The 26,870-nt window shown below is 37.6% G+C and overlaps 1 long non-coding RNA gene across 1 annotated transcript in view; it reads left to right on the top strand.

The window, feature by feature from the left end:
- LOC102159998 overlaps positions 1 to 26,870 on the top strand; it is an 87,528-nt gene that overhangs the window by 498 nt on the left and 60,160 nt on the right. The window contains exons 2-3 of the long non-coding RNA XR_002339312.1: positions 2,716 to 2,926; positions 23,465 to 23,626. This is a non-coding gene — a long non-coding RNA (uncharacterized LOC102159998). The remainder of the gene's footprint in view (positions 1 to 2,715; positions 2,927 to 23,464; positions 23,627 to 26,870) is intronic.

The raw sequence follows: 26,870 nt of genomic DNA, 5'->3' as shown, positions 1-26,870 counted from the left end.
CATAGAACACAAATTAATGGGTTCCAAAGGGGAAGAGGTTGGGAGGGATGAATTGGGAGTAGGGGAGTTAACAGAAAGGACATTACCATATATAAAATAGATAAACAAGGTTTATTGTACAGCACAAAGTACTTTATTCAATATCTTAGAATTAACAAGGAGTTGAAAGAATATATGTCAAATGACTTATTTATAAAGAGTATATATTTTCATTTGTCAGTTATACTTAAAAAAATTACCCTAAGTCCATACTTTATTCATGCAGATATTTTTAGCTGGGTCATGGTGGGCAAGTTTCTTTTTTTCTTTATGCGTTTAATTTCCTTACTTCTAAAACAAATAATAATAATGCTTAACTCGTAGATTGTTTCTGAAGACTAAATCAGTTCATCTATAGCTAACACATTATAGCGAGCACGCGCATGCACACACACACACCTCATAGCTTGAGAATCATAGAGGGTTCTGAGAAAAACCACTGAACTAAGTCTTGAAGTTACTTACACCTCGTTATTTTTTCATGCCTCATAATTTCTCTTTCAATTTGGCTCACTTGTCCAGGTTATATAATAAGATTTCTGGTTGAATGATATTCGTAAGCTTTTTGAATCTGGGAACCATATGTTATTCATTATTGCCAGGACAGAAAGTCCTCTGTCAGGTAGAGGTGGAAGTTAAGAGTCAGTGGTCAGTGGAATGGCAGGAGGCTGTCAGGAATAATTTCATAGTAGAAGTGGTGCTTGATCTGTGTTTTGAAAGATGAGTAGGTTTTTTTTTTTTTTTTTCCCTGAATGCCAAGAAAAGACAGAGGGGTGAGGACATTTCAGTCAAAGGAAGCTGTGTGGTCAGAAATAAGGAATTCAGAACACTATGGGCAGTTGGGAGATCCACAAGTAATCAAGGGGTTGAGTTGGAGGTTGACAGGGGCCAGATCATAGTTGGGCTTCAGTGTGTTACTAAGGTAGATTAATCCTGGAAGCAGATTTATGTAGAATTATGGCATTATCAGATTTGTGTCTTGGGGAGATCTTGGCCTTCAGTATAGCAGATAGGTTGGAAGGATGTGGAATTGGAACTGAATCGAGTGGTTAGGAAACTATTGCTGTGTCCATGAGAGCCTGATTTAAAGGTGAGGGGAAAGTTGAGGAATCAATACTGCATAGCTATCCATTAGTTGCAGATGAGGAAAAGGACAAGTTGAAGAGGACCTTCTAAATTTTTGACTTAAGATTTATGGTGAATGGAGTTGCTTTTGCTGAGATTGGGAATCCAGTGATAGTAATTTGTGAAATGTATGTTGTGTGGTGGCACTTGGGATTTTCCCATTATTTATTTTAATTCTCATAACAATCCAGAAAATGGGTGTGTTATTATCCTTATGTTAAATTTGAAGAAAATAAAGCACAAATAGATTACATGTATCACCAAAGCTTCCAGGGCTGGATTTAAATCTAGTCTCTTTGGGAGTTCCCATCATGGCTCAGTGGTTAATGAATCCAACTAGGATCCATGAGGTTGTGTGTTCAATCCCTAGCCTTGCTCAGTGGGTTAAGGATCTGGCATTGCCATGAGCTGTAGTGCAGGTTGCAGATGCTGCTCGGACCCTGTGTTGCTGTGGCTCTGGCGTAGGCCAGCAGCTACAGCTCCAATTTGACCCCTAGCCTGGAACCTCCATATGCTGCAGGAGCAGCCCAAAAAATGGCAAAAAGACTAAATGAATAAATAAATAAATCTAGGTCTCTTTGGTTTAAAAATAGTGTTTTCTTTCCCATAGGTGTTGTCTCCTAGGAGGAAAACAGGTTTTAGGAGAAAAGTAATGAATTTGATTTGGAATATCTTGAGTTTTAAGATGCCTGAGGGGCATATGTATTGGATTGTCAGTAAGTCATTTGGAAGTAGGCTTGTAGTTCAGGAAAGTGGTTTATGTGGGAGACAGAGATTTGAGGGTCATTGACGTGTGTAACGGTTAAAACTGTGGGAACCCCTTACTCTGGAGGTCAACAATAGGCTTTAAGGAAGGAAGGTCTGTAAAATTCCAGAAAATGTGTGCAGATTTTTGTATATTTGTAAGTAGATCCACCCTCTCCCCTTCCATTGAGTGAGACCGGGAATCAAACCCTCATCCTCATGGATTCTAGTCAGGTTCGTTACCGCTGAGCCACGACAGGAGCTCTGCCTCTTCGGATTGCTAAGGAGTTCATGACCCTGGTAAGATCAAGAACCACTAATGTAGAATATAAGGGAAAAGGGCACAAATCAGAAGACTAGGAAATATTAATTAAAGGGGGTAACAGAAGAAGAAAAAATGAGCAATGGCGACTGAGAAATTTTCAGTCAGAGGGTAAAAGGACATCAGGAGAGTATTCTAGACATCAAGAGGGTAATTGCTCAATTTTATTCGATGCTGCAAAAAGGTGTTATCAAGGACCCAAACCAATCCGTTGGATTTGATAACTAGGGCAATGGTGACTTTGTCAGAGGTATTTCAGTGGAGTAGTAGGGAGGTGGAATTTTGGTAACACGGAGTATTTAAGGGATGAAACACAGATTCTTGAGGGGAGAGACCTTCTTCACTGTAGTCCTTGGGCGTCATTGTATTCCTGCCACAGAGATGTGATTGGTAATATTTGTTGAAAGTTGAGCAGGTGAAGAAGTGATGACCATTAATAACCAGCTACCATTGCTAACAGCTGCTTTCTGTTCTGTTGTTTCCAGGCTCCATATTGAATAGTATTTATCTACCCAGTGACTGGGCTGGAGAGGCAGTGGTGTCTCTGTATATAAATGATGAAACTGTGACTTAGAGAGGCTTAGTAAACTGCCTGATGCACACAACTATGTGCAGTGATGAATATGAGAGTCAAACTTGGATTTACTCCAAAGTCTTTGTTCCTTCCGTGGCAGTAAAGCAAAGGAGAAGAGAAAGGTGTGAGTATTTGTCTCTCAACTGTCATTGCAGTTTTCCTTTCTCTGCCTTCTTCCTTTCACTCTCTCTTGGATTTTTCTTACTCTTCAGAGACAAAGCAGGGCCTTCATCAAACTGCAAAGATTCATCAAAGTACCTGATTCTGAGATTATTCAGAGGCCAACATGTAAACCTTGAAGTTTTCTTTCTCATCTCACTCTCACAGCTGCCTGCATTCATGCTTTTTGATAAACACGTGGCTTCCTTTTTATTCTGAAAAACACTAATTCTCAACTCTGAGCACTCAACTGTGAAAAGCTACTGTATCACTGTAAAGACAATAGGGTTATAAAACCAAAAGAGACTAGAGGGAATATTTTCTACTCAACCAAGCATTTTAGAAGTTTGGAGACAATATTCTGTGCTTTTTTTTTTTTTTTTTTTTTTTTAAGTTGCATGGAACTATCACCTCTTGCAAGAAAATAACGTGAAAAAGGATAATGATAGAAATTTTAAAAGGGTATAGATAAAAGAAAGAATATATGAATGCTTGTTTTTTTTTTGTTTGTTTGCCTTTTAGGGCCACACCTGCGTCATATGGAGATTTCTAGGCTAGGGGTAGAGTTGGAGCTACAGCTGCTGGCCTATACCACAGCCGCAAAATGTGGGATCCAAGCCGTGTCTTCAACCTACACCACACCTCACGGCAATGCCAGATCCCTGACCCACTGAGCAAGGCCAGAGATCGAACCTGAATCCTCATGGATACTAGTCGCATTAGTCCACTGCACCACGATAGGAACTCCCCAAATCAACCGTTGAGAACACTTTTTTTTTTTTTTTTTTTTGAAATTACCTAATGGTGCAGTAGCTCTTAAGTGTTCGGTAGATTAAGACAGGTATATGTTTTGGCCATTTCAAGAAAACTCAAGATTTTCCTGTAATCCCCTTGTTTTAGTCATCCATTGCTCTGTGGCAATACGTGGATGTTAGAGTAATGTTACAGGGTGAATGTTACATGTCTCTAGGACATAATGGAGGAGGAGCCTTTGGTTTAACATTTTGGTTTTTAGTTTGAATGTAATTCATCCAGTCTGTCACTGGATTTTGTGATATAAGATGATACTGCCTTGGTCTTCCTGTCTCTTTGGTATCAGGAAATGGTTTGGTCTAGAAGAGGCATGGGTTTAGGTGGGGTTTCTGGATGTTGGCCTGATTTATCTTGAGCTACTTCTCCTTGAACTGATTATGGTTGTGTTGTAGAGCTCAAAGCATTAGACAGAGCAGAGAACAGGGGTGAGAAGATTTAAGCAAAATCTGATTAACAACTGAGTGAGAAGCATATACGTCACATCTTGTAAACTTAAGATTCAGGCTGTGGTGATCTGGCTACCAGAAGAAAGAAGTGGAAGTACTGCAGTTTAAATGAGGGGTATAAAGCTACCTGAGAGCTTCTTGGAAATGCAGACTCTCTGTCTCTAACCCAAAGCTCCTAGCCCAGAATCTATATTTTAACAAGATCCATAGCGATTCATATGTGCAATGAAGTTCTCTTGAATGAGATTGACCAGAAGGGGGAATAGGGATGGTAGCATTGGGCCTTGCATGATGTACATCACTCATCCCAGATGTGCAGAATCAGAATTTAATAAGGGAATAAGGAAGCTGAATTTTCAGAAACCCTTCAGGAAATTTTTATGGAGCCTAGAATTTGAGGACCACAAGTCCTACATTTTTATGAACACTGGAATTTGAGGACCTCCAGATGAAACTGTGGTGGGGAGAAGTGCAATACATACTATGAACACTAGCTGTCACTACTCTACAATTTTAAAATGATCCTGCTGGTTAACATCCACGAGAACTATTATAACATGTTCTAAATTTGAAATGTAAATATCTAAGGAAAATGAACTCTAAATTAAACAAAGTTGGATTTTCCTGTGATTTTATTAAAGATCTCTAAGACATGTGAATGACTTAACAAAGAGTAGTGGTTGAAGATGTAGAAATCTTGGTACATGTGAATAAACCTATGTCCAGAAAATAATGTCTCACTGTACTTGGGGAAATAAAGTGAATGTTTTGTGATTTTAAATAACCAAACTGGGCACTACAGTCTGAAAGTATATAAGGCAGTGTGACTCTTTATTAAAATATCTTTTCCTGACCTTCTGTCACAATGTTGGGTTTGTACTGGGTTTACCAGATGTTTAATTTTCATCATCGTGTCAGGGATTGAAAGCCTTGCGTGGTGTCCATGTGAACACTGTCTTTATTTGTAGATGCTACACTGTACCGGGGGGCTTGGATTCAAGTTCTGGCCTTTCTGTAAAGCTCCGTTTGGATCACCATGATGATTCCTTAATATCTGTGAGCCTTGAAACAGGCTGATAAAGATGCCCACATAGGCGTTGTCATGAGGAGGACCCAGATAATATAATAAATATGAAATACTTCATAAATTGTAAAGTATTAAATAAATGCAAAATATTCTTTGAGTGCTTACAGTATTGGGTCTTTGGTTCACTATTGGTCTTTGAAATCCTACCAGAACACCTTTTCTATAAAAATGAGTCTGGTTCTGCTAAGAGCCTAGGTATTTTCCCCAACCAGGTCTTTTGTTTCACCCCATACAGGGTTAACTGAAAACATGTATGATACTTGGTTACATTTTAGTTTCAGATAAATAGTGCATAATTTTTTAGTATGAGTAGATCTAGATATTGCATGGCAGTCTGGAAAATCTCACTCAAAGGCAAACTAAGGAAGTTGTTTCATGTTTATATTTGTATATTTCTACACCCAAAAGTCATCTAATTGTTCAAATCTTCTATTTTTCCAGGTATGGAAAAAGTCGGGCACAAAGATAATAATGTAGAGCCAAAAAATGCTTTCAGAGAGTTATTGTTAGCTGAAAACTCACATCTTCAAAAATGTTTATACTTCCTGTCTAGAAATGGCTTGCTTGGGCTTATATTCAGAAGACTGCTTAGAGGGAAATAGGGCCTTTTAAGTAATTAATCTTTGGAATTATTTTCATTTTTGTTATAGTCTGTTATTCTTTTGGTTTTTGGTTATTCGTTAACATCTCTTTCTCTCTCCCACTGTGTGATTGTGGGACTAGAAGGAGGGAAAGTATGAAATCTCCAAAATGAAAGTCGCTTAAATGTTGATGTTACAAACAATCCTGATGCACTTCTGGTACGGCCTTCTCTTCCCAATTATATTTCATGCAGAAAAATAATACTTTTAAAATGTGTAGACTATACAGAGAGAGTCCACAACCCAGTAATGGAGAAAAGTGGGTAGAGGGCAAGGTGGGAATCAAACATATGCTAAGTGTTGAGAAAGAGTTTTTCTAGGGAATAGTTTACAGTTTCAAAGTACACTTGAGGAGAATCACAAAATGGGGTTTGACTACAATAAAATGAAACCAAAATTATGCTTTCATGGGTTTTCCCTGAAGTAGAATGAGGACTCACACTAGAAATCCTGATGTACTGACAACCAAGTCTGAGGCCTTTGGAGGGTGACTGCGGAGAAATGGCACCTTTGAGTTCACCTAATGTTAATGTTAGTCTATGGACACTAGGTGGCAATACAGAGCAATGTGAGGATTTTAGAATTTGTGGTGGAGATGCTGAATTAGTGGGGGAAGAGTTGCTAGAAGAGTTTTGGTTTCTTGTTGTTAACACAGACCCTTTCAGTTTATGGTAGAATGTTCCTCTGGCTGTGATCTTAAGAAACTTCAGTAGGTGCAGGTTTCGGGTCAGATTCACCTTTGGTGATTTCCTTCTTTTTTTCTGTTCCATTCTAAGACTGATGACTTCACACCTCTGCAGAGTACTTAATTAGTCTCATCAGGCATCCAAACTTGATACCTATGTCTAAATTTAGATACAGAGATGGTGAAGCTGTTTAATTGGTGTTTGGGGCCATTAGAGGGAGCCCACAGAGGAGGATGACATTGTGCTGAGGTGATTTGAGCCACCAGTGAGGGTAAGGCTGTGTTCCTGGGCTGTGTGTTCTTGTCACTAAGAACATTTGCTAATCTGCTGACAAACTGCAATGGGAATATCCCTTGGACATGCTGAAAGCCCAGTGCCCTGTCATTTGAGTAGAGCAGGCACTTCCCCAGCACAGGAGAGTATTGATGATTATCCTACTCTTTGGCATAAGGTTTCTGTTTTCTTTATGATTTGATGATGTTTGCTGGCATCTGTGATGTGTGTTTGTTAATTGCTTAAAGAAGCTTTTGTCTTTTAAAAAAACCAATAAAATCTTGGATCAGGTAAAATTTTCTCTATTTTAATTTTTATTGGTATTTCTGAGTTCCAAGGAAATTACATGCATATCAAATGATCACATTGAAAACTTTTTCCTCCATTGTTTTGGGAATTCCCTCTTGTATTTATGCCCTTTCCCTTGCCTAAGTAAAACAGAGAGATTTAGTTAGAATTTGAGGATGAAATTTACTAAGCCTATATTTTCAATAAAAATTGGGGATTTAAGTTAATTTTCGTGCCCAAATTGTTATCCTTCTGGCCCCCTTTCCATGTTCAGTTTTATCTTCAGCTATCTTCTAATATTACCTACTGTTTGCTAAGCAGACTATATTTATTTCTACCCAAGTCTCTCTCTCATCCTGTTAACACCTGCTGGTGTGCCCCTTCTCCCTTCTTTTCAGTATTCAGCTCCAAGGCATCTTCTTTAAGAAGCTCTCTCTGGGTCATTCACAGTAATCTCTTGCTTTCCTGAACTCATGTAATGTTACTCAGGTTAGCTCATGATTATAATGTAGTCTCAGTGGCTTTTTGATTGGTTTACGCGCACGCACGCACAGACACACACAGAGACACAGACACACACAGAGATACTAGATCACAGGCTTTTTGAAGGTGAGAACTGCACCTCAGGGACATCTAGCAGTGTGGTATGTATTGAATATACATAGTAGATATCCATCTTTTGTCCCCTTCTGTGATTCCCAAAGCCTAAAACATAGTAGGTGTTCAATAAATGTTTGTTGAAACAAACCACTGAAGAATTTAAATACTCTGCTGAAGTACTAGATCTCTGATATTAGATTGTGACATCTACTATAAAAAATGTAGTAGTTAACAGCACAGACTTTGTGAGTAAGCTTAAACCTTATTTCCTCCATGAGCAGTTCCCAAGGCCGGTACAATCCTGGTTTCTTCTGATTCTGATGTACTGAATTATCTTGTCTACTTTCATCATGTCTATATTGGGCAAGTGCTTAAGGTTCATATGTGTAGTTGAGGGTTAATACTGGTGCCTATCTGTTAGGGTTGTGATGATTAAATGACTTAATATATATAAAGCACGTAGAACTTTTCCTGGCGTATGGTAAGTGATTGCTATTGTTTGTTATTATTGATATGAGTATAGGATTGTTCACTGTTTTTTTTGCATATAGAGCTTATCCTACCAAGGGATTGTAAATTTTCAGGGGAAGGCATCTTCATTTTAATATCTTAGAAACTGTAATTGTGTCCCTTTTTCAATCCAAGTATTGGAAATTTGTGTCTTTTTTCTTTTCCTGATTAGTATGACCAGAGGTTTATCAGTTTCATTGACTTTTCTCCTAGTTTTTGGTTTCATTGTTTTTGTACTGTTTTTCTCTTTTCAATACCACTGATTTCTGCTCTTTATTATTTTCTTTCACTTGCTAACTTTGGGTTTAATTTTCCATTCTGAGTATAGTGTTTTATAAATGTTATTTAATTCAAGTTAGTTTATTTGCTATAACTCCCCTCTAAACTCTGCTTCAGCTGCATTCTATAAATTTTGATATATTATGTTTTTATTTTTAAAGTATTTCCTGTTTTTCCTTTTTTCTTCTTTACTCATGAATTATTTAGAAGTATGGTGTTTAATTTTGAAATACTTGGGGATTTCCCACATATCTCCTGTCGATTTCTAGTTTAACTCTTTGGTAGACCTAGAACATATTTTATATGATTTCAATTCTCCTAATTTTATTGAGACATTTTATGGCCCTGAATATGATCTGATTAGATGAATGTGCGCTGTGTTCTTGGAAAGTTTGTGCATTCTGCTGTTGCTGAGTATAGTGTTTTATAAATGTTATTTAATTCAAGTTAGTTTATAGCCTAGTTCAAATATTCTGTGTCCTTCAGACTCTCAGAATCCTTATTCTATTAGTTTCTGAAAGAGAGATGTTAGTCTCTAATTAAAACTAAGATTTGTCTATGTCTCCTTTCAATTTTACATATTTTGTTTTGGAATTTTGTTAGTTGGTATATACACATTTAGAACTGTTGTGTTCTTGATGAATTACCCCTTTATCATTAGGAAAAGTCCCTCATGATAATATTTCTTATTCTGAAGTATACTTTGTCTTTATTAATATTGCCACTCAGATTTTCTTTTGATTGTATATTTTTCTATAATTTTACTTTTAAGCTATGTGTGTCTATATATAAAGGGATTTTCCTGCAATCATTTTTTTTTTGTTCCAAGTGGCTATCTCTGCTTTATAATTGGAATGTTTAAACTATTTATATTTAATGTCATTATTCATATGGTTGGATTTAAATCTATCATTTCATTGTTTTCCAATTGTACCACATGTTCTTTGTTCCTTTTTGCTGTTGCCTTTCCTTTTATTGAGAGTAATTGACTATTTTTTATTAATTACTTTTTATTTACCTTGTTGGATTATACCTCCTTGTTTTTTCTTTTTTTAATTAGTTTCTCTCAGGTTGAAATTATGTAATTTTAACTTAATCACATTCTGCCATCAAATAATATTTTACTTTTTCACATGGAGTATGAGAACCTTACAACAGTATATAATTCCATCTATTTATCCTTTATACTGTTGTTTTCATATATTTTACTTCCACAAATTCAGTAAATCCCAAATGATAATGTTACCAATTTTGTTTTAAATAGTCAATTATTTTGAAGAGAGTTTAAAAATGAGAAAATTGTCTTTTACATTCCCCCACATATTTGTCATTTCTAGCTTTCTTCCTTCTTTTGTGAAGGTTTAACTTTTATTTATTTATTTATTTTTGCTTTATATGGCTGCACCTGTAGCATATGGAGGTCCCCATATCGGAGATATAGCTGCCGGCCTACGCCAGAGCCACAGCAACTTGGGATCTGAGCTGCATCTGCGACCTACCTGGCAATGCCGGATCCTTAACCCACTGAGCAAGGCCAGGGATCAAACCCACAACCTCATTGTTCCTAGTCAGATCCATTTCTGCTGCACCACGATGGGAACCCATAACTTTCAATCTTGTGTTGTTTTACTTATGTCTTCCTAAGAAACTCAAACATTTTTGGAGTGATGTTCAATTGGAGATGAATTTTCTTAGTTTTGTTCATCTGGAAATACATGTTTATTCATTATTTTGGAAAACTATTTTCCCTTGGTAAAGAGCTGTGGGTATATAGCGTTTTTTTTTTTTTTTTTTTTTTTTTTTTTTTTTTTTTTTTTAATATATTTGGCTCCCATAGTTTCTGATGAAGAGTGTGCCGTTATTCTTTTCATTATTGCCCTGTAGGTAATGTGTCACAGTGTATCATATTTTTCCTGGATGATTTTAAGATTTTCTTTTTATCATTTATTTTCAGCATTTAATTATATTGTGCCTTGACATGCAATACACCTCTGGGGATTCTACTTGATGCTATGTGTGTGTGTATGTGTGTGTATGTGTGTGTCTATGTGTGTATTCCATTTTGGCTTGAGGGAAGACAAACTATTCCTAGTGCTCCGTGACTCACAGGGGCTTTTCTGACTCATTCCTTCTTATAGTTTTTTCTCTATCCTTGGGCCATTCCTCTCATGCAGACACAGACTCCACTGGAATTCTTTCTTTATGCAGCTGCTTTCTCTATAGTACTATGTTCTACAAATTCTACCTTTCTTGGTTTTACCTCAATTCTTTGTTTTTTTTAATCACTCAATGAATTTATTACATTTATAGTTGTGCAATGAACATTACAATCTAATTTTATAGGATTTCCATCCCACAACCCCAGCGCTTCCCCCTACCCCCCCGAACTGTCTCCTTTGGAAACCATAAGTTTTTCAAAGTTTTTGAGGCAGTATCTATTCTGTAAAGAAGTTCATTGTGTCCTTTCTTCAGATTCCACATGTCAGTGAAAGCATTTGATGTTGGTATCTCATTGTCTGACTGACTTCACTTAGCATGATAATTTCTAGGTCCATCCATGTTGCTAAAAATGCTGATACTTCGTTCCTTTTAATGGCTGAGTAATATTCCATTGTGTATATGTACCACATTTTCTTGATCCACTCCTCTGTTGATGGACATTTAGGTGGTTTCCATGTCTTGGCTGTTGAAAATAGTGCTGCAGTGAACATTGGAGTACGTGTGTCTTTTTGAGTCATGGTTTTCTCTGGATAGATGCCCGGAGTGGGATTGCTAGATCGAATGGAAGTTCTATTTTTAGTTTTCTGAGAAATCTCCATACTGTTTTCCACAGTGGTTGCACCAGTTTACAATCCCAACAGTGTAATAGGGTTCCTTTTTCTCCACACCTTCTCTAGCACTTATTGTTTGTAGACTTTTTGATGATGGCCATTCTGGCTGGAATAAGATGGCACCTCATAGTGGTTTTGAATTTTGAGTTTATTTTTGTGTATGGTGTTTGGGAGTGTTCTAATTTCATTCTTTTACATGTGGCTGTCCAGTTTTCCCAGTACTACTTTTTGAACAGGCTGTCTTTTCTCCATTGAATATTCTTGCCTTCTTTGTGATAGATTAGTTGGCTGTATGTGCATGGGTTTAATTCTGGGCTTTCTGTCCTGTTCCTCTGATCTATATTTCTGTCTTTGTGCTGGTAGCATACAACAATTGATGATTGTTGCTTTGCAGTATAGACTGAAGTCAGGGAGCCTGATTCCTCCAACTCCGTATTTCTTTTTGAAGATGTCTTTGGCTATTCTGGGTCTTTTGTGCTTCCAAACAAACTTTAAAATAGTTTGTTCAAGTTCTGTGAAAAATGTCCTTGGTAATTTGATAGGGATTGCTTTAAATCTGTGGCTTGCCTTGGGTAGTATAGTCATTTTGATAATATTGACTCTTCCAATCCAAGAGCATGTATGTCTTTTCATCAGTTGTGTTGTCTTTGATTTCATTAATCAGCATCTTATAGTTTTGAGAGAATAAATCTTTTGACCCTTTAGGTAGGTTTACTCCTAGGTATTTTATTCTTTTGGATGCGATGGTAAATGGAATTGCTTCCCTAATTTTTCTTTCTGATCTTTCGTTAGTTGTATATAGAAATGCTGTTGATTTCTGTGTATTAATTTTATATCCTGCGACTTTGCCAAATTCATGGATGAGCTCTAACAGTTTTCTGGTAGAGTCTTTAGGATTCTCTAGGTATAATATCGTGTCATCTGCAAATAGTGATAGTTTTACTTCTTCCTTTCCAATTTGGATTCCTTTTATTTCTTTTTTTACTTCTCTGCTTGCTGTGGCTAGGACTTGCAAAACTATGTTGAAGAGTAGTGGCAAGAGCGGACATCCTTGTCTTGTTCCTGATCTCAGCGGGAATTCTTTCAGCTTTTCACCATTGAGAACAATGTTCACTGTGGGTTTGTCATATATGGCCTTTATCAAGTTGAGGTAGGTTCCCGTTATGCCCACTTTCTGAAGGGTTTTTATCAGAAATGGGCATTGGATTTTGTCAAAGGCTTTTTCTGCATCTATTGAGAGGATCATATGGTTTTTATTCTTCACTTTGTTAATGTGGTGTATCACACTGATGGATTTGCGGATATTGAAGAACCATTGCATCCCTGGGATAAATCCCACTTGACCATGATGTACAATCCTTTTAATGTATTGTTGGATGTGGTGTGCTGGTATTTTGTTGAGGATTTTTGCATCGATGTTCATCAGTGAAATTGGCCTGTAGTTTCCTCTTTTTGTGGTATCTTTGTCGGTTTTGGCATCAGGGTGATGGTGGCCTCATAAAATGAGTTTGGGAGTATCCCTTCCTCTGTGATTTTTTGAAATAGTTTCCGAAGGATAGGTGTTAACTCTTCTCGAAATGTTTGATAGAATTCCCCTGTGAAGCCATCTGGTCCTGGACTTTTGTTTGTTGGAAGTTTTTTAATCACAGTTTCAACTTCAGTACTTGTGACTGGTCCATTCATCTTTTCTATTTCATCTTGGTTTAGTCTTGGAAGATTGCACTTTTCTAAGAATGTGTCCATTTCTTCCAGGTTTTCCATTTTATTGGCATATAGTTGCATACAGTAGTCTCTTATGATCCTTTGTATTTCTGTGATGTCCGTTGTTACTTCTCCTTTTTCATTTCTCATTTTATTGATTTGAGTCCTCTCTCTTTTTTTCTTGATTAGTCTGGCTAAGGGTTTGTCTGTTTTGTTGAACTTTTCAAAGAACCAGCTTTTCATTTCATTGATCTTTTCTATGGTTTTCTTTGTTTCTATTTCCTTGATTTCTGCTCTGATCTTTATGATTTCTTTCCTTCTACTAACTTCAGGCCTTGTCTGTTCTTCTCTCTGGAGCTGCTTTAGATGTAAAGTTAGCTTGTTTATTTGAGCTTTTTCTTGTTTCCTGAAGTGGGCTTGTCTTGCTATACACTTTCCTCTTAGAATGGCTTTCACTGCATCCCATAGGTTTTGGCGTATCGTATCTTTGTTGTCATTTGCTGCTAGGTATTTTTTAATTTCCTCTTTGATTTCTTCAGTGATCCATTGGTTGTTTAGTAGCATGTTGTTGAGTCTCCACGTGTTTGTGTTTTTGCAGTTTTTTTCTTGTTGTTGATGTCCAGTCATATAGCATTGTGGTCAGAAAAGATGCTTGATATGATTTCAATTTTCTTAAAGTTACCGAGGTTGGATTTGTAGCCCAGGATGTGATCAGTCTTAGAGAATGATCCCTGTGCAGTTGAGAAGAATGTGTATTCTGTTGCTTTTGGATGGAATGTCCTGTAAATATCTATTGAGTCCCTCTGGTCTAATGCATCATTCAGGGCCTGTGTTTCCTTATTGATTTTCTGTCTGGTTGATCTGCCATTGCTGTAAGTTGGGTGTTAAAGTCCCCCACTGTTATTGTGTTATTGTTGATTTGTCTTTTTAAGGTTGTTAGCAGTTGACTTATATATTGTGGTGAACCTATGTAGGGTGCATAGATATTTTAAATTGTTATGTTTTCTTCTTGGATTGATCCTTTGATCATTAGGTAGTGACCTTCCTTGTCCCTTAAAATATTCTTCATTTTAAAGTCTATTTTGTCTGATATGAGTATTGCTACTCCAGCTTTCTTTTGATTCCTGTTTGCATGGAATATTTTCTTTCATCCTCTCACTTTCAATTTGTCTGTGTCCCTAGAAGTGAAGTGGGTCTCTTAAAGACAGCATATATATATATGTGGATATATATATATATATATATATATATATATATATATATATATGTGGATATATGGATCTTGTTTTTGTATCCATTCAGCCAGTCTATGTCTTTTGGTTGGGGCGTTTTTTCCATTAACATTTAAGGTAATTATTGATATGTATGTTCTTATTGCCATTTTATTAATTGCTTTGGATTTGTTTTTGTTGCTCTTTTTTCTTTACTTCTTCTCTTGTTCTCTCCTCTTCCTGTTTGATGACTCTCTTTAGTGTTGTATTTGAATTGATTTTTCTTATTTATTTATGTATCAATTGTAGATTTTTGGTTTTCAGTTATTCTGAAGTTTGGATATAAGAGTCTATATATATGAGATTAAGTTGTTGATCTCTTAATTGCAAGTTCATCTGCAGTGTCCTGCATTTGTACCCTCCTCTTCTCATGATTTCTGATTTTGGTGGGATAATTGTGCATGGATGATTTTGTATCTTTACTGTATATATATCTTCTCTGGTGAGCCTTGTCATTTGTGGTATTTTTGCTTCCTATTGTGGCCTTTTCTTTTCTGTCCAGAGAAGTTACTTTAGTATCTGTTGTAAAGCTGGTTTAGTGTTGCTGAATTCTCTCAGCTTTTGTTTATCTGTGAAGGTTTTGATTTCTCCTTCAATCTGAATGAGACCCTTGCTGGGTAAAGTAATCTTGGTTAGAGGTTTATTCCTTTCATCACGTTAAGTATATCATGCCACCCCCTTCTGGCTTGCAGAGTTTCTGCTGAAAAATCTGCCGCTAACCTTATTGGGGTTCTCTTGTATGGTATTTGTTTATTTTCCCTAGCCACTTTCAGTATTTTCTCTTTGTCTTTAATTTTGGTCATTTCGATTAATGCGTGTCCCAGGGTATTCCTCCTTGGGATTATTTTATATAGTACTCCTTGCGCTGATGGGTGGGGCTGTGATCCCACTTGGATTGTTGTTTGCCCTGGGGCTTCTCAGTGCTGATGGGTGGGGCCAGATTTTCCAAAAATGGCCACCTCCAGTGAAAGGCACACTGATGAATATTCCCAAGAGCTTTGCTTCCAGTGTCCTCCCCCCACAACAAGCCACATTCACCTGTTTTCCCAGAAGGTCCTCTAAGAACTACAGTCAGGTTTGACCCAGATTCCCATGGAGACTTTGCTTTGCCCTGGGACCAAGTACACGTGAAAGTCTATGTGTGCCTTTTAAGAATGGGGTCTCTGTTTCCCCCAGTCCTGTGGAGCTCCTGCACACAAACCCCACTGGCCTTCAATGCCAGATGCTCTGGGGGTTCTTTCTCCCAGTGCCAGATTCCCATACGTGGGAGTTTGAGAACTCTCACTCATGTAGGTGAGTCTCTGTGAAACAGTTACTTTCCAGTCTGTGGGGCTTCCCACCTGGCAGGTATGGGGTTGCTTGTATTGTGTAATCGCCCCTCCTACCTCTTGATGTGGCCTCTTCTTTGTCTTTGGAGTAAGATATCTTTTTGAAGGTTTCTGGTCCATTTGGTTGAAGATTGCTCAGTGTTTAATTGTAAATTTTGTTGTTTTTAGGAGAGAAGTTGAGTTCCATTCCTTCTATTCCACCATCTTAACCCCATCTCAGGTTTACCTGAATTCTTAACCCTGCTTCTTCAACTCAGGAAGAGTGCTTGACTCTTTGTTGTTGCATTAAAACTTCCTCCAGAAAGTGAACTGGTGAATGTTGAGGTTCTGTTGTCTCTTCTTTCTCTCAGGTCAGTCTTATAGTGCCTCTTCTCTAAGTCTGTAAGCCATTGCTTCCTACATTTTGTCTGATTTTTTAAATTGCTTTTAACACAAAGGGTGATTGTGGTGCTAAATCCATCCCTTTTTAAACTTTGTTTTGGCTTGAAAGCAAAGTATCTGTGGAAATAGTAATGAAGCTTTAAGGTGATTCTCACTTCCTGACACTTTGTTATTAAAGACCAGATGAACACCCCAGAGATTATGATAGAAGGGTATATCTGGCAAATTAATGCTCAGACGAGAGCATATATGAGTAGTCCAGTGACTCCCAAGCAATGATATATAAAAGAATCACAAAGATCTTCTGAATTAGATTGTACTTTAATCTGCAACAGTTATGGTGGAACAATATTGTGAAATGTAGAGTCCTTTACTTCTACAATCTCTGTAAAGTCTTAGATTTTTAGAAATTATTGCTTGCCTTGTTTTAGATGGAGTAACTAAAGTCTAAGGAGGTCATTAGCTTTTTATCTGGCAGACAGTTGGCAGGAAGGGCCCGAAAGTAAAACTAATACACCAGCTGCCTTAATAACGTGTGTGCTGGTATAGGTAAATGAAAAGCAACTTTAGTCTTCCTACTTCACATTAGAAGACTATATGTTTAACTTCCTAATGGATGTAGACCTAATTGCCTTTCAGTTCATCTTGTTTAAACAATTCCTCCTAGAATTTTGCTTTGGTATGTTGCTTTAGCTTTGGCATAAATCCCTAAGTGTTCAATGCAAAACTCTAAATCTTCCTTAAAGAGAGTATAGCATTTTTATGGGCATTGTAATATCATTCAAAATGATGTAAATGTACACAAACACACATATAAACACTATATAAATATATATATATATCTTAAAACTCTATTAAGGATTATAATTCTAACATTTTTTTTTATTAGTCTTTTAAAGTGTCTTGAATTTTCAGATAAAACTCCTTTCTGTTATTGCTCACTAAGAGATTGTTTTCTAGGGAATAATATGTAAATTATTTGCTTCTTCAGAAGTTGTTATGGTTTCCCAATGTTACATAGAACAATATATTGGGAGGATTTTTCTTTTTTGTGGAAGCTTTTACCATCTTTAAAAACTGGTCAAAATTCATAGTTACAATATCTTCATGTTAAATAATTTAAAAAATGTTCTGCAAAAAATATTCCTAGGATTAATGGAAAGATTTTTTTATATTGGCCAATTGTACATTTCAGCCATGAGTCTTAATAAATTTCTCTTTGACATGAATTTCTAAATACCAATTATAGTGAATCTGCCTCTCTAAATGAAAGTTGTTAAAACCAAATGATCCAGGTTTGTTTTAAAAATGAATGAATAAAGAAAACTTTTTATCTGCTTAAGATGCTATTGCTTTTTTTTTACAGAATGTCAAAAAAGTAATCAGTCTTCCTTTGATTAGGCTTGTGCCTTATCTTTCTCTCAAATTTCTTGACTTTTTATTTGCAAAGGAAAAGAGATAGAAAGGTATGAGGGCAGTGAGAGATAACAGCTAAGGATTTCCAAAGGATTTGATGATAGAGAAACAGGAATGACTCAGGTAGACATTGCATCAGAATTCTTGGTAGACATTGCATCAGAATTCTAGTGTGTGGGCTGTGCTACTACAGTCTTTCCACAGTTCTGATGATTGAAGTGTTATATTCTGGGCTTGCACATAGGGTGGGTGAAGATAGGAGAGTATATGATAAAAGCAAATGCTCATAAATGGAAAGGACAAGTGAGATTTTGAATAATTTTCTTACTAACTTGTTTCTCTTTATTTAAATTTGACCACCCCCCAGAAAACATGGTTAGATGATAAAATCTCTTAATTATATCTAAAGCTTATGTTTTCTTATGTGTTATAATTTTTCAATGAAGAGAATGCCACAAGCTGAATTGCAAAGAGTAGTTAAACATTTTAACATCTACTTTGAAAATATTTTCTTCACTCCAGAGCCACTTCTGGGGAAACTTTTACATAAAATTAAGGCCAAACATTTCCATATTGCCTGACTGTCAGTATATATATTCCTCTTCAAATGAACAATCAGCTAAGGATTTACTATATTTTCTTTAGTCTCTATTATATGCTGAAAATATTGCTGTAACTATAGAAACACAGAGAAAGTGTGAGTATTTACAATGTCAAGGAAAAGAGACATTTAAGTGGAAAATAATTTTAGCATTATATTTGACTTACCATTCTGGAGGATGAAGATTTGATGCTTTTCAGCCACTTGCCTGACCATGCTTAGTGCATGCCTCGTCCTGCCTGCCTCCCAACATGGCCATTTTATTAGGACAGTAAGCAAGATTTCTATTTTTCTGAGTATGTTATTTATTACTTATGTATGAGCTGAGTTGTATGCCATAATCGCTTTTCTTTTCCTGAACAACATTTTGTTCTCCCTGAAATCTGGTTTTATTGCCTTTATTTTTTATTTTAATTTTTTGTAAGATTTTAATTTTTTCTATTATAGTTGATTTACAATGTTCTGTTAGTTACTTTTATTCTTTCAGTTTTCTATGATTTTATCCCTCTCTTAGACCACACTCTCCCCCAGTTGTGGAAATGTGATCTTAGATCAGGCCCACTAGGGTTCTATCAGATTCATCTTCTTGACTAAATCTCTCCTGATACCTTTCACCTGCTCCAGTGTTAGACCAGTTGCTCTATAGCTCTATAGCAGAGCTGTCATCCTGGAATTTTCTTCACAGGCCTCCTCTTTCCTGTATTACATCCCTTGTTTCCTATCTTTCTCCTTCGCTCACTGTCTTGTATTGGAGGAACACATCTTCCAGTAGCTTTTTGAGAAGGCTTACATGCCAAATTAAATTTTTGATATTTTTTTGCCTCTAAAACTGTCCTTATTTTGCCTTCACATATAATTGTTATCTTTACTACATATAGAATTCTAGGTTCCAAATGGTTTGCCCTCAAATTTTGGAAGACATAACGGTTGTGTGCTGTGATTTCAGTGTTGGAATTGAACAGATCTACGTAATGGTGAATCTCGGAACTTTGTGTGCACGCCCTTTCTCCTTCCTTTCTGGACCCTTATGGGATTGTCTGTTTTTCACCTCCCATGTTACGAAATTTCACAGTGATGGTGTTTGGCATGTGACTGGATCTCATTCATCATTCTTAGCACTCATTGGACCATTTCAGTATGGAAACTCATGTCTTTCAACTCTGGGAAAATTTCTTAAATTTTTTAATTGACTATTTTCTCCTCTCCATTTTCCTTTTATTCTCTCTAAATAGCTTTAATTAAATATTTAACACCTTGTATTGTTCTTCTACTTTTATGGTTTTTCTTTCCTGTTTTTTGTATTTATTTTTTCTCCTATTTTTGGAATATACCCTCAGTCTTTCTCCCAACTCTTAAGTTTTGTTGTAAGTGAGTATTTATGCAAGCTAAGAACTGCAAATTTAAAAAAGCTGCCCAATACTATAAATGCAGTATTTTTGTCGTACTTTCAAATAATATATGTTAGTAGTGTGAAATAACAAACTCAAATCTGTTAAAGATCATTATGAGAAGTCAGCTGCCTTCTTTTATTGACATTGCTTGTCAAATCCAGTAGTCACTCTGTTGCCTTCTTTTTATTCAGTTTCCCAGCAGCATTTGACGTAACTGACCACTTCCTAATTCTTGAAACACTTTCTTCTCTCAACCTCAGTGATCCCAATGTTCTTCTTTCTTCTACTTCGCTGGTTGATCCTGCTCAGTATCTTTTGCTGGGCTGGCTTTTCCTTCTCCATTAAGTTTCTAGAAAATAGAGTAGAATGCCCCAGCAATTTAATCTTTGGCCTCCTTCTCTCATCTTACTAACTCCTTGGGGGATTTTTTAATTTAATAGCCACTTTACTGAGCTATAATCCATATACCATGAGGTTCACTGTCTTAAACTGTGAAATTCAGTTTTTATTGTGTGTGTAAGAAGTTGTGCAACCATCAGTATCTAACTTTTGAACATTTTCATCACTCCAAAAACAAACCACCTACCATTAGCAGTCACTCCTCATTACTCTTTCCATTGCAATTCATAGCAACCACTAATCTATTTTTTATCTGTATGAGTTTGCCTATTCTGGACATTTCAAGTAAATTAATCACATAATATGGTCTTTTGTGTCTGCCTTCTTTCACTTAGCTTAATATTTTCAAGGTTCATTCATGTAGCATGTATTCGTAATTTCTTTTATAGCTGAATTATACTCCATTGTATGGATATAACACATTTTGTGTATCCATTCATCAGTTGATAGGCATTTGTGTTCTTTGTACATTTTAGCTATTATGAAGAGAGGTACTATAAGTACTCATGTAAAAGTTTTCATGTGGATGTATATTTTTATTTCTCTTGGGTATATACTTAGGAGTGGAATTGCTGGGTCATGTGATAACTCTATGTTTAATTTTTTGAGGAACTGCCAAACTGTTTTCCAAAGTCACTGCACCGTTTTATGTGCCTGTCAGCAATGTGTAAGGGTTCACATTTTCACCAACCCTTGTTGTTATTCATCTTTTTTATTATAGCCATCCTAGTGGCTGTGAAGTGGTATCTTGTTGTGGTTTTGATATACACTTCCCTAATCAATAATCCTGTCAAGCATGTTTTTATGTGTTTCTTAGCCATTTGTGTGCTTTCCCTGACCTAGGACTGGACTATTGTCCTCAGTCTGACCGTACATCCTAAAATAACCCTGTAACTTGGCTCCCACCCCTCTCAATTGTAGGCTGGGAGCTGTCCTGTCTACCCAAGTAGCCATCTAGAGATGTGCTTGTCAATGCCCTGAAGTCAGGCCCACTAGCCTCACTCTTGACTGGAGATCTTGAAGGAACCCTGTAGTCTGGCTTCAGCCACTCCAAACTTTGGTCTGAGAATGGTCCTGCTCAGGAACCTAGAGGAAACTTCCTCATCCATGTGCCTGGAGGAAGGCCTGCTGACATTGGTCTATGAATCCAGAGTCACCTTGCAACTCAGCTCTAGTCCTATACAACTAATTTTAGGGAGATATTCCCACCCAGAGACCTGGAAGGAGACACACCCATCAGAGCCATTGACCTTGGAAGTTATGGAACCGGAAGTGGTTTTTTGACTCAGTTCAGAACCCCACCTCAGCAGCAATATGGGAATAGTCCTACCCTGCAAGGACTGGGTAGAAGGCACATTCCTTGTATCCCTGAAAGAAGGCTGATTACCTCTGTCAGATTTCAGATATTGAAGCAGCCCTGTAAACTGGCTTCAGCCCTGCTGTCTGATCTGGGGTGTCCTGCTCACTCAGGAACCCAGCAAGAAGCATGCTCATTGATGCCCCAGGAGGCAGGTCTGCAGATTTTAGTTCCAGCTGTGGACTCTAAAGCAGTCCTGTATCTTGGTTTTTAGCCTCTCTTAGCTGTAGTCCAAGGCCCATTCTGTCCACCTGGGAATTCTTTCAGAGATTCATAGAAGCCACACCTGTCTGTGTACCTGGTAACAAGCCTGGTCTGTGGATCCAGCTGCAGACCCTGAGGTGGGCCCTTGTCCACCAGCCCTAATGTCCATGGCCCTGGAAGCAGTCTTCTCTACCCAGGGACCAAACAGGATCCATATCCACCTGAGTCTCTGGTAATAGGCCCAACAATGATGGATCCCATTGTGGACCCAGTAGCAGACATGTAACCCGACTCCAACCTCAATGAACTGCAATTCTAGAGGCAATACAATCAAGCCTGGAACCTAAGAGAGGGTCTTTACCTCCTAAAACCAGTCTGTAAAGACTAGAAGAGTGTTTGCTCCTTCAAATACATAGACACTAATACTAGACATGACACCACCGAAGGAAACTAATAAAACTCCAGTAACCAGTCCCAAAGAAATGGAACTCTATAAATGATCTGGCAAAGAGTCAAAAATAATCGTAATAGGAGTTCCCGTTGTGGCTTAGTGGTTAACGAATCTGACTCAGAACCATGAGGTTCTGGGTTCGATCCCTGGCCTTGTGCAGTGGATTAAGGATCAGGCGTCGCCATGAGCTGTGGTGTAGGTCGCAGATGCAGCTCAGATCCCATGTTGCTGTGGCTATGGTGTAGGTTGGCGGCTACAGCTCCAATTCGACCCCTCGCCTGGGAACCCCCATATGCCATAGGTGCGGCCCTAGAAAAGACAAAAAAATGTAATAATCATAATAAAAAAAACTTAGTGATGTGTGAAAGAACACAAATAGAGAAATAAAATCAGGGGAACAATATATGAAACAATGGATTTGAACAATGCTGTAGACCAGATAGAACTAACAAACATTTGTATTAACACTTTAGCCAAAAGTGGCAGAATATTCATTCTCCTTAAGCATACATGGAACATTTCTCTGGAGTATTTCCCATGTTAGGTTACAAAATAAATCTTAACGCATTTAATTTAAGAAGATTGAAATTGTATCAGGTACCTCTTATGACCACAGTGAGATAAAACTAGAAATCAATAGAGACAGAAAACTGGACAATTGACAAATACATGGAAATAAAATAACATACTCTTTAACAACCAGTGGGTCAAAGAAAAAATCAAAAAAGAACTTAGAAAATACCCTAAGACAAATGAAAATATGGCATACCAACTCCTGTGGTATGCAGCAGAAGCAATACTAAGGGAAGTTATTAGTGATAAATATCTACATTTAAAAAAAGTCATAAACAGCATCTAAAGAAACATAGGAAAAAACTAATCTCAAAGTTAGCAGAAAGAAGGGAATAAGGTTCAAGCAGAAATAAATAAAATGGAGAGTAGAAAAATTAATGAAAATAAGTTTTTTTAAAGAGAAAGAAAATTGATAAAGTTTAGACTAAGAAAAAAAGAGATGACAAGTAAAATCAGACATTACAACTGATGTCACAGAAATGAAAACAATCTGAAGAGACTTTGTGAACACCGACAAACTGGACAACCTAGAAAACATGGATAAATTCCTAGAAACGTAGCAGCTTACCAAGACTGCGTCATGAAGAAGTAGAAAGTCTGAAGAGATCAAAAACTATATACTACAGATTGAGAACAGAATAGGGCAGGGCAGGGCAGGGAAGAGCACAGACTGGCAGGAAATAGGCCCATTTAATAAGGTTTTGATAATCGAGATTGTATGAAACAGTTTATTCTATCAGTCTGCCATGCTCTGTAACACGCATGCTCACTCCCTAGCAGTTTCAGCCCATGCGTGTACATGTGTTTGTGTATGATTGTCTTAGATCTTTGCTCGGTCTGTGTCCTAATCATGAGGAAAGTACAAGGTGGATCATTTTAAGATTGTATGTGAAACGACAGTTCACACTCCTGTTTTCAATTGGTGCTTAACATTTACATAATGCCAAAACATCTGGTCTTGTCCATCATCCCAGGCAAGAAGTTAGCCCAGTTGATTGCTTGGCGTCATATACAGAAAGCAGCTGGCTGGCTCACTGGAGTTTTGATTATGGCTGGATTGGCTGGATGTTGGTGTCATGTAGACTGATGTTATGACTGGATACAGAGGTGGAACAGAGCCAGTTACAGGAAAAGCAGTAAGTGAAATAAACATTTGTGTGGAATTTTTTTGGAAAAGATAATTATTTGTCTCTAAGACTGACTCAGAAACACTGAGACCTGATACAGTGTATCTCTAGTGTCCCTTCAGTCCCGTTTTAGCTCCTTGTGCCCACATGTACCCTGCTGCATACCTGACATCCTCAGGCTACCCGGGGTCAGGCACCCCTAAGGAATCCCACTCCGGGATTTTCCTCTTGTGTCCCTCTTCCCCTTTGCCCCTCTCATCAAATATCATCTGTCCCGTTATTCAGAGACCTACTCTCTTTTGAAAGGTCAACTGGACTCAGAATCTGGAGGACATTATGATTAATGAAAATAAGCCAGCGACAGAATGATAAATACTGTATAATTTCACTTACAAATAGAATGAAAAAAATCCAACTCATAGAAGCAGAGAATAGAATGGTGGTTGCTGGGGGCTGGGGAGAGAGAGGAATGAGAAGATGTTGGCCAAATGGTCATATTGTAACAAACTCTCAGTTACAAGATGAGCAAGTTCTGAGGATCTGATGTACAGCATAGTGACTGTAGTTAGTGATACTATATTGTATAATTGAAATTTGCATAGAGTGGGTCCTGTGTTCTCACCACACACACACAGTATGTATGTGAGGTTGTTGATGTATTTATTAGCATGGTTGTGGTAGTCACTTCACAATGTTTATGTGTATGAAATAATCACATTGTATATCTTAAATTATATAATTTTTATTTGTCAATTATACCTCAATCAAGCCACGGGAAAAGGAATTTAATTTTCATGAAGATGTTTGTAGGTGATACTGTGTTAATATTTATTATTTCATTTTTCCATATGTGGATGTGGTCTCCAGTGAGACTGAAATTCAGGCATATCTGGCAGTTTTTATCTTGTGTTTGCCAGGAACATGTTTACATGAGCAGTGAGGAATGTCTTGGGGAAAGGATAAGACAGGCTGGATGGCTTTTAGAAAAGAGCCTTGAATTTCCGGGGCTGGGCTGGTCAGCGTGTGCCATGGGTTTAGTCACCTAGAACTGTCCCTCAGCGCTCCTGGAAGCATATGTGAGCTTTGTGGAGAGCACAGAGACGCTAAGATCTTAAGGGAAGTTAGGAGGGTGGTGTGTGTGTGAGAGAGAGAATGAGAGAGAGCACGGAGGGGGAGGTGAGGGAGGGAGAGAGACAAAGACGGAGAGACAGAGATAGGGAGAGAGAGAGGGAGGCAGAGAAGACAGAGACAGTGAGAGAGAGAGACAGAGAAGCACAGAGAAAAAAACTGTATGAGTGTTTAAGTCCTGGCATCAAAATGGAAGTGAGATGTTCTTTGCTGTAACACAATTCCTGACATAGATTTGGTTTCTGGAGGGCTCTGTTAGGGACGGGTATAATTGCAGGAATGGGGGTTGAACCCAACCAAGGTCATTGCAGGAGCCGGCAAGATGAGGATTATTTAAAAACAGGTCTGGAGTTCCCGTCGTGGCTCAGTGGTTAACGAATCCGACCAGGAACCATGAGGCTGTGGGTTCGATTCCTGGCCTCGCTCATCAGGTTAAGGATCTGGCGTTGCTGTGAGCTGAGGCTCCGACTAGACCCCTAGCCTGGGAACCTCCATATGCCGTGGGAGCGGCCCTAGAAAAGGCAAAAAGACAAATAAAATAAAATAAATAAAAACAAAAAAAAAATAAAAACAGGTCTGAGGTAGCCTCTGAAGACCCCAAAACATTGGAAAGTTTTGGAAAGGAGTTTTCAAGGGATAGGTTGGAATAGTGGGGTGGGGAGTTGCTGAAGACATGAGGGCCTAATAACATAGGGGGACATACAATCCAGGAACATTGAAATTATTCTTTTAAATAAAACTTCATTTTCAAGTCATGTTGAGATGTGAAAAATTCAGTTATGTCTCAATCATATTTGCCTTTTACCAGAGCCTTTGAATGCTTTGAGTCTAATAAGTAGATTGATAGTGGCAATTTCAGATCACACCAATGGTAAATTGGTGAAGGAAAATTACTTTTAGGCATCCCTCTAAGTATGCTTCAAATAGTATTTAATAAGTTTGCCTCTTATCCTGCTGGTTTTGTTAGCTTAAGACATGAGGACTTAAAATATCACTATGCAATTATTGACTGAGGCTTCGCTGCAGCTGGGGAAGAGAAAGGTGTGAAATCCTTAACACTTATGAAACTGAAGTTCTCTTTCTTTATTAGCTCACAACTGGCAATATTACAATGGGAATTATTTTAGTTTGTACAGATGATTAAGGTAAAATGTGAATTAAATAATGGGTTTGCTGATAACTATTAACAAAAGCATACCCAGTGTCTGCTCTGTATCATGCATTCTGTGGGGCTCAGGGTAAACTGGTGAATTCAGCAGATTTAAAATCTAGTGCAGGTAAATCATGCTTAACTTCCCTTGTTGACTAGCTGATTTTATCAACTGAAAAAATATATTTTGGAAAGACTATGCCATATTTATACCCCCCCCAAATTATCCTTAAGAAGAATTTTACTTTATATTATCAGGGAGTAAGTTCCTGCTCCCAAGATCTGTATGTGGGTCATGCATATCAATGTTTAATATGTGTGTGTGTGTGTGTGTGTGTGTGTGTGTGTAGAATTATTTGTGCCTGTACCCACTGGAGCCTTATATGGCTAAAGATGTCAGTAATGTAAACATCAAATATATAGGTTTCATCTGTGGAAAAAAATTTCCAACTTTTATTTAAACTACCAAAATCGTGGTCCGCTGCTGAGAGAAAAATAAAGGCAAAGATCCTGTTTTCAAGGCATGGAGAGTTCAGCCATCAGATGGCTTTGGTTAAGATGTACTTTCTCTTTATGCTGATATTTCTATTAGAAACATCATGAGTTGGTGGTTGCCTAACTGTCTAGTGCCTTCCTGGGTTTTTCTTTGTGTGTGTTTGTATAGTACCTTCATAGTGATACTGTTGATTTTTGACAGTCTTTACTGAAAAGTTATTCTTCCACAGCTTTTCTACCAATGTATAGAGTTGTATTCTATAATGGGCAAGCTTCTGATTTTTTTGGGGGGACTATGGTTTTCCCATTACATCTCAGGGGCTCTTTCTGCCCTACTCTTACTTTCGCCAGTAAGGGGTTGGTATTAAATCTTTACCCCACCAAATTATTAGTATTTAACTTATAATGGGCTTGGCCTCTCTACCTTATCTATGCTTTAGAGTGCTTGTCTATGCAGGGATTACTTTAGAATGTTTACTC

Source organism: Sus scrofa, chromosome 15, assembly GCF_000003025.6.
Source record: "Sus scrofa isolate TJ Tabasco breed Duroc chromosome 15, Sscrofa11.1, whole genome shotgun sequence".
Classification (NCBI taxonomy): Eukaryota; Metazoa; Chordata; class Mammalia; order Artiodactyla; family Suidae; genus Sus; species Sus scrofa.
Note: the sequence above shows the minus strand (reverse complement) of the source record. Positions and strands in the feature narration are given on the sequence as shown.